Source organism: Sorex fumeus, unplaced genomic scaffold (genome assembly GCF_029834395.1).
Source record: "Sorex fumeus unplaced genomic scaffold, SorFum_2.1 ptg000081l, whole genome shotgun sequence".
In the NCBI taxonomy this organism is placed as follows: Eukaryota; Metazoa; Chordata; class Mammalia; order Eulipotyphla; family Soricidae; genus Sorex; species Sorex fumeus.
In genome coordinates this window covers 11,300,041-11,309,213 of record NW_026606138.1, presented here as the reverse complement: position 1 = coordinate 11,309,213, position 9,173 = coordinate 11,300,041, and the positions used below count along the sequence as shown (strand labels likewise).

The window sequence follows — 9,173 nt, the reverse complement described above, 5'->3', positions numbered from 1 at the left end:
AACTTGCTGGAGAAATATGTCCAAAATACTCCTTGAGATTTTTAAGGATAAACGTGAAAACAAACTGCAGATAATGTAGGCGACATGTTGAGTGTGATGAGGCATATTCCAGCTCTCCTTCCTCCTCTTAGTCATTCCACGAGAGAAATGACTGTTTGCCCACCTGACTTCAGAATTCTCTGAGTACAGGTTCGACAAGATGCATGGCTGAACCTTCACCACACACAGTGAAAGGAAGGACTCATCAGACTTATCAGACTTACCTGCCCACTTGCCCTTGTACCCAGAGCATGAATCCATGACCCAGGGAGACCACCAGATAGACTCAAACCAGCAGGACCAGAGGTTCTAGTGCCCAGCTCTACACGGCTACCTTTGTGGCAGTGGTGCAGGATTGGGGCCTTGTGATAATAAGCATCTGGGGTGAAAAGGGCAGAGGGTATGACCAGGGCACTTGTGTTTACATATATTTATTTCCCTTGTTTTTCAAGCCTGCTGGCCCAGCCTTCCTGGAAACCCCTTGGAAAAAACAATTTCCCTTTAAAGTATAATAAAACTGTTCTATGCTTAAAAGTTGGTTTCAATTGCTTGCAGCTAAGAACCTTAACTAATACCATGCAGGATCAGATGTTACCTTTCTGGAGGACCCTCCTGTGATCTGCACACCTTTCTCTGTCTGGACACAACTTGATGCATATCACATAAACAGTGTCGAAGAGCTCCTACAGGAAAAGGAAATGGCTGCATTCTTGTCAGAGGACTGAGAGCCGTCAGTGTTCTCATATTGCAGGGCACATCTTATGTGCATTGTCAGCTGAAAAGAAAAGGATCTCACTGGGAAGTGATCTCAGAAATGCTCAATGCATGCTCTCAAAAATGATGACTCTTCCAACTGGCCCCATGATCAAAGTGAACTTTTTTAAAAGGTTAGGGGTCACATTTACCCAGCAGGACTCCCAGCCCCAAATGATTGTGCCGCTGTAAAAGGAAATCATGGCAGCCCCTATTTAAAAAATATCCCAACTGCCTGTGACTTTCTCCAAGTCTCTCAGATCGACTGTGATAGTGGTGGATAGAAGCTCAGTTGACTTAACCTCGTTGGCAACAAGAGCAGCACGTCACCTAATGCCACACTGCTGACCCTGGGCAGCAACCAGGGCTATATACAACATACTTTCTGTTCTCAAGTTGAAGTGCTGGGCTTCCTGATTACATCTCTTGTACCTCTAACTGCTTAATATATACCCTTAGACACAACTACTGCCTTTTGCCTCAGTTCATGGTCAGAACAATCACAGGTGGCAGGAATCTGGCAGTGGCAGCAGCCCGAATTAGAGACAAAAGGACCAGGACAGCCTCTAGGACCAAGGAAATTCTGCACTGGGCTGGGGAAAGGAAGCTTCACATTAAGGACATACGTGGAGGTAGAAGGGCACACACATGGATTTAGAAGGGCGCAATCAGTCTATTGTAGTATTTTCTCCAGAAGTGTCTAGGAAGTCACTTAATATTTTAAAGGAAAGCATCTTGTGAGATAGCAGCAGGACCGATGTGCTAATGAGTGGTGCGTGTCTTTGAAGAGATTTCAAATCCTTAGATCTCTGGAAGGGGTTAAGCAATTGGGACTTCTGTGTTGAGAAGCTTAGGGGTCAATAGACTTTTACATTCCTTTATTCCTGACACCCTCACTCTCCTTAGCTCACTGCCAGCTGACTCCAAACCCTTTGCTCCAAGTGAAGCAGGGAGGTGAGCTTGCTTGGGCTGGGAATGATGTTGCATCCCCAGAAAGACACACCATTCTGGCATTGGACAAAAGCCATCAGGCAAGTAGGTTGAGGAGCCACAGGCAAGTGGAGGGGAGTCAGGCGTGTGTGGAGAGGCTATGGAATGAGCAGATCGACCCACGGCTTAGCACAGTGGTGCCCAGTGGGGGGGACAGAGGTGAGTGCTACTTCCAAAGGCATTGATTTTCTGTCACTTGAAGAAGAGCTCTTGAAGGAGAGACAGTTAAAGTGTCTTTAAAAGCACTGTCCACCTTTATTTTTTTATTTTTAAATTTTTTTTTAATTTTATTTAATCACCATGAGATAGTTATAAGCTTTCATGTTTGGGTTACAATCACACAGTGATCAAACACCCATAGCTCCACCAGTGCACATTCCCCACCACCAATATTCCCCATATAACGCCCCCCCTTTCCCACCATCTCCCTGCCTCCATGGCAGACATGATTTCCCATAATCTCTCTCTACTTTTGGGCATGATGGTTTGCAATAAAGACACCAAGAGGCCATCATGTTTGGTCCTTTATCTACTTTCTTCATACATCTCCCATCTTGACCGATTCTTCCAGTCATCTTTTTCTTAGTGATCCCTTCTCTATTCCAGCTGCCTTCTCCCCTTTGCTCATGAGGCAGGCTTCCAGCTATGGAGCAATCTACCTGTCCTGTCCATCTACTATCCTTAGGTGTCAGCCTCATGTTATGTTCTTTTATACTCCACAAATGAGTGCAGTCCTTCTATGTCTGTCCCTCTCTTTCTGACTCATTTCACTCAGCATGGTACTCTCCATGTCTATCCATTTATAAGCAAAGTTCATGATTTCATCTCTCCTGATATCTGCATAGTATTCCATTCTGTAGATGTACCAAAATTTCTTTAACCAGTCATCTGTTCTAGGGGACTTGGATTTTTTCCAGATTTTGGCTATTGTGAACAGTACTGCAATGAACACATAGGTACAGATGTCATTTCTACTGTGCTTTTTTGCATCCTCAGAATATATTCCCAGAAGAGGTATTGCAGGGTCATATGGAAGCTCAATTTCTAGTTTTTGAAGGACTGTCCATATTGTTTTCCAGAAAGGCTGGACTAGTGGCCAGAGCACTGTCCACTTTCAGTGGCAGTCTCCCACAACATAGAATCATCTCAGGAGTAGGATTACTTTGCAACATTCCAGCAAGCATTCACGTAGTGGAAAAATCTTGTATAAAAAGTAGCACTGTCCATACATAGCACTGTCCACTGTAGCACTGTCCTCTCATTGTTCATCAATTTTTTTGAGCAGGCACCAGTTACATCTCCATTGTGAGACTTGTTGTTACTGTTTTTTTTTTTTTTTGGCATATCAAGTGCTTCACGGGTAGCTTGCCAGACTTTGCCATGCGGGCAGAATATTCTCGGTAACTTGCCGGGCTCTCCCAGAGGGGCAGAGGAATCAAATCCAGGTCGGCTGCGTGCAAGGCAAAAGCCCTACCCACTATGCTATTGCTCCAGCCTGTATACAAATTATAATTTTATAAATAATTTATAAATTTTTATAATTATTTGATACCAGAAACTGCCTCTATTTTGCCTGTAATTCATTTTTTTTGTGCTGTTTTCCCCTAGGCACAGATTTTCCAAGAAAACATCTTCTAAGAAACTATGGCGCACCTACATAATGGAACACTGTGCAGCTGTCAGGAAAAATGAAGTCATGAAATTTGCCTAGAAATGAGCGGACATGGAGAGTTTCGTGCTGAGAGAAATGAGTCAGAAGGAGAAGGACAGATGTGGTATGAGTGCATTCATTTGTGGGACATAAAAAATATATATAGTAGAAGACTAATATCCATGTCCAGGGAAAATAGGGGTTAGAAGGTCTGGTCAAAGGTTGGAACTAACCACAAGTCTGTGTGGGACTGAGAAGAAGTAAGATAGAGAAGAGACCAGTATGACAATAATAGCTGGGAATGATCATGCTGGACAAGATCTGAGGGTTAACAGTAGGTAAAGGGATATTCTTGATAACCTTTCAGTATCAATATTACAAACCACAATGCTGGCAGGGGGTGGGGACTGCAGGATGTTGGGAGGGAACTTGGGAACACTGGTGCTGGGAAATGTACACTGGTGGAGAGGTGGGTGTTGGAATACTGTATGACTGAAGTCCAGTCATGAACAGTTTTGTAAGGGTATATCTCACAGTGATTCAATAAAAAATAAAGCTAAAAAAAAAAAGAAAACATCTGCTATTCAAATCAGGGGGAAGCTTGTCCTTTGTGCTGCTTGGAAATAGACCAAGTATTGTCTTTCCACAGGCTCTTGTCACCTGCTTGCTCCCTGTTACACATACACACACACACACACACACACACACACACACACACACACATTCTAGGTAGGTTTATGACTGTCTCTTGTCAAAAAATAACAGATCTGGGACTCCCTTGGCAGAGTTAGCAGCTAAAAATCTGAATCATGATAAAATTTAGATATAATGAATGTAATACTCTCATGCTGTTTATGAATAAAAGTTGTTTCAAGGGCTGCGTATGTGGCTTACGTGGCAGAGCATGTGTGTACACAAGAGGTTGGTTTAACATTATATCCCCAGCATTCCAAGGACCCGAACTGACCCCCACAAAAAGGAAAAGGGTTTCTTTGTCTGCAATTTTGTCAACACATATTGTTGATATTTAAGAATAATGACTGAAAATATCCAGCATTCAACTTAAATGCTTATTTGGAGGTTGCCTGTTTTGGTTTGTCCATCAGATTCTGACAATCACCCTCACTCCCAAACGGCTGCTCATCTCTCCACCTGGTCCTTATTCTCCACCACAGGTTGAACCTTACAGTCTCCTAAGTCTCCATGAACATATTGCATAAGCCATAGAATTTAAAAGGATACGTGACATGGGGCATGGAGCATGTCTTTTACGGAGCTCTGTCATGCCTCAATCCATGTCATAACAAAGGCAGTAATTGATGCCATGTTTACAAATGGCTTAATGACTTAATGACTTAAACTCGTTAGTGAGAACATGCCTTCCTCATCTCCACTAGCTCAGTGTGTGGTTTATCTAGCATGTTCTCCTTCTTCAGTTAGGGTCACTAATCCTTCTCTGATCACAGTCAATAATAGCTCTGGTCAGCTACTCCATACTGGAGCCTAGATGCAACTTGATGTCCTCCATTCATATCGCGCTCCCCCTTCTTATTTCCCCCCCATCGCGATACAAGGGGCCTTTTCTCTTCTTCCTTCTCTTCAAGCCCCATTCATTGCTCCTGAACACCTGGAATCATGTCATCAATATGTTGCCCAATAGAGAAATCACATGTTAGTGTTGACAGGTGCAAGTAGGTTCATTCTTATTACCTTAAATTCATTTCTCCATGAATATACAAGTACCCACTATTTTGTCACAGAGCTACTGTGTTGCTTTGGGAAAAAGTTGGAGACATTACCATGGAAACAGTGCAGGGTTTAGGATAGGGGTCAGGCTTTGGTATGTCTGATCTGGGTGGGTCCCCAGCACCTCTGAAACATCTCAGGTTATAGTTCTGGAGGTTCCCCACCACTTCCTGGGTGACTTGGGTGACCCTGGGCACCTCAGCACCCAAAGAGCACTACATCATTGTTTCTGGCCTGAAGCATAGCCCAGTTGACTGAGTGTCACTGGGAGAGACCCTTGATTCCCAAGGCACTGTTTGGGAAGCCTCTGAAAAATTACTGTGTTATGGGACCAAAGCAATAGTACAGTGGGTAGGACTCTTAGTTTGCATGTGTCCACCCCAGGCTCGATCCCTGGTATTCTATTGGCCCTCTGAACTTGCCTGGAGTGATCCTGAGTGCAGAGCCAGGAGTGAACCCTGAATACTGCCTGTTGTGACCCAAAAATCAAAAAATATAAATAAAAAATAAATAAAATTGCAAGAACAGGTGGGTTTTGGGATCTGTAAATTTTATTTCAGGATAGAATTTATTTGCTTTAAAATGAAACAATCAAATTAACAGCCAGGTGGACATGACATTGAGGCTGGACACCCCTGGTTCCCTTGAGTCCTTGTCCTTCTGAGAGTGACAAACAGGTCAAATCCCTTATTCAATCTGTAGCCACTTGGCAGAGTTGGTAGGTGGAGTCAGTGACAGATGGGTGCTTCCCTGCCTCTTTTCCCTCCTGTGGTCAAGGTCAAGGTCAAGGACCTCTCTCATGCCCAGACAAGGGCACTGACAACAGAGCAGGGAGGCGCAGCAGAACGTGGTCACTAGATACCCAGAGTCTGAATTCTCCAGAGCGCTCATGCCCCAGGCTTCCCAGACACTTGGTGATTGTTTGCCCACCCACTCTGCTGGTCTGAAGCACTGCAGCAAGGTGCTCCAGGAAGCTGGGATTCCAGGCCAGCTCCAGGGCCAGAGCCCGGCCCACCGTCTACACTAGTCAGAATCCAACCAATAAAACAAACAGGACTCTGGGTGCTCCAAGGCACCCAAAAGGCAGGGACATGAGTCTAGGTGCTAGAAGAGCTAGCAGGATACAGAGAACAATGAGACTCTATTGCAAGAAATAGAAATAAACAACAGCCAACAAAGCATAAACAGGGACAAGAGGAGCAGCCATTAAAGTTGACCTCTCCTCCAGAAAGGGAGGGAGGGTGGGAAAGTGGGAGGGAAGGAGGGAGGGAGGAAGGAAGGAAGGAAGGAAGGAAGGAAGGAAGGAAGGAAGGAAGGAAGGAGCTATATGAAGCACCATTCACAGTGCAATGACAAGGATGTAGTAGGTTTACCACAAATCAGTCATTACTGCCAAAATGGGCTGCAATAGTATTTTTGTTCAAGAATTTGTGGCAATAGGTGAAGGCAACGCTTTTGCAAAAACACCTTAAAAGCAGAAAAGTCCTCAAATGCCTTGTATTTCTCTTTTCCTTTTCATGACGCACAATAAAATGTTTCTATCATAATACCTTTCACATATGAAGCTAAAACAAATGTTGCACGGAATATTTTTCTGTTATTACATATGATAGATGCTGGATTTTTCCCATCTATGCCTTTGTGTTCTATTTTTAAAATGTTTAATCATGATCCGATATGCTCCATATGTTCGGGAAACTCATTAGATTATTTTTCAGTATTTTTGAGAAGGAATTCTGCTTAATTTATTAGTGTCTAAAGAAGTCGGGGAGTCATGGAAGGCGTAAAGAAAACAGTTTCTCCCCAGGAGTTCATCATAAATGTAAGCTCCAACCTCAGCTACCCTCGCTGGGGTTTGCCTCTAGAATTCAAGTTCCAAATCTTGCTTTGCAACCGTTTGTCTTGTGAGATCTGGGCAACGTGAACTGGCCTCTGGCTGAGTCATTTAAAATGGCTTCTGTCCCTGCATCTGTATTGCGATCTTTAGAACATTAGTGATTTTTCTATTTTAAGCATTGAAGGAGGTGCCTTTGCATTCTGAGGCAATCTCTGAGACCTTTCATTGCTGATGGGTTTAGTGCAACATGTAGGCACTTAGTGAGGTCACATAAAATGAGTTGCTCAAATATTTAATCAGCTGTTTATAGAGCCTTGGCCACATGGTTTCTTCGGTATAGATCTGTCCATGGTGGCTAAGAGTTGCCAGGAGTTAAAGCTTTCTTGTCACATATGAATTAGCTGGATTCGGGAGGTGAGCTCTGGAAATGGCTTCCCTTTTTCAGATAGGAAAAGAGACATCTGAAGAAAAATTAATATCTACAGCTCTTGGACCACAACTACAAATGCAAATCTCGTCATCAGCCACCATCCAGAGTCAAATGTCCTTCTGTCCCGGAAGGGAGCATAACATGACACTCGCCATAACCATGACATCGGACCTTGTACCAGGCTGTTTCATTTGGGGCACACCAGAGGGGGGTGGGTGAGACCCCTCCCAACCCCAAGAGACCCAGGCCCAGCACCTGAAAACCTCCAGAACTTAACCGCCGCCACGCACACTATCTCTCTTCACATGCTCGAGCCAAGTCTCACCCACTAGTGAACCTTTTCCAGGATCACGCAGCTACATTCACGGCCATGTGACATTTCATACCATACACCCTACACATACTTCAAGAGCACCGCACCACATTTGATGGGGTTCAAACTAGGGGGCAACCAATCTTAGAGGGAAGTATATATTTTTTACAGATATATGTATAAAAAAAGCACACAAGTTTCAACCTTTAACAACAAGCTAGTGATTTCTTATAGAAGGGCTTAATGGCCCCTCAGTGAAATACAACAATCTTCACACTCTTTCCTCTAAGGAAACTTTTTTTGTAGCATTTTCAGCAGTTTTTTATAACAAACAATACAAGATATATTATTTCAGTTCCGCTTTGGGGCAGGGGTTGGGATTCAGAATGGAAGCATCTGAAATGTGGTAGTGGGAGGGTGTAATGGTGGTGATATTGGTGTTTGAATGTTAAGTATTGCGAACTATTTTATAAAGTAAAAAAAAATTTTAAACTACAAATGGCTATGGAGTCTTGTCAAAACTGCCCTTGATAGTTTGCTGGGAAATCATCCATCTTTTTTCCTCAACTCAGTACCAAAGCACGTGTGAAGTGCTTTCATAAATTGTAAGATAGAGTATCTACAGATATATACTCAGGAGGTGAAAGAACTGAAATTCAAACCCTAAGCCTATATAGCGTACGTTGAGTTCCTTTAAATGCCCACTATTTTAGGGGAAAGAAATATAAGCAAGATCTGTCTTCTGTTTTAAAATTGATTCCATACTCTGTGGGTCTTAGAAATACGTGGTCTCATCTTATGATGCTCTGCTTGATGACAAAAAGCCTGAGAGTTTGGTGCTTAGAACCAGGCAGACAATACTGCTCAGGCCAGCAGTCTTTAGAGGCACATGGAATTTCCTTGGTGATTGGAGGGTGAAATGTTGCCGGGGATAGAACCGGGGGCCTTCACATTCTAGGCACCTCTCTACCACTTGAATTACCTCTCCGGTCCTTAAGAAAGATCTTTTAAGAAATTGTATCTGGTACTCACTTCGGCAGCACATATACTGAAATTGGAATGATACAGAGATGATTAGCAAGGCCCCTGCGCAAGGATGACACACAAATACGTGAAGGATTCCATGTTTAAAATTTAAAAAAAAGAAGAAATCGTATCTATTGAATGATTAGTTCTATCTTTAGCTGTCCTGATATCTCCCAATTGATGCCATTTCCAATTTCACAAGGGGCTTAAGAAGTAAGATTAATAAAAATTACAAACCAGAATCACACTGATATTTTTTATACTTTAATAATAAAATTCTAGTATATTCAAATTTTACCTTTTACCAAGAAATGGTCTTGCAACTCTACCATTTTACGAAATAAATGTAATTTTAAGTAGGTGGAACATTGATTTATGCTTATAAATC

The 9,173-nt window shown here is 42.9% G+C and overlaps 1 non-coding gene across 1 annotated transcript; it reads left to right on the top strand.

Annotated features, from left to right (window-relative positions):
* The first annotated feature begins 8,783 nt into the window (after window positions 1–8,783).
* On the top strand, window positions 8,784–8,890 carry LOC130039019 (U6 spliceosomal RNA). The gene has a single exon (XR_008794820.1). It is a non-coding gene; the product is annotated as a U6 spliceosomal RNA (small nuclear RNA).
* Window positions 8,891–9,173: the final 283 nt, after the last annotated feature.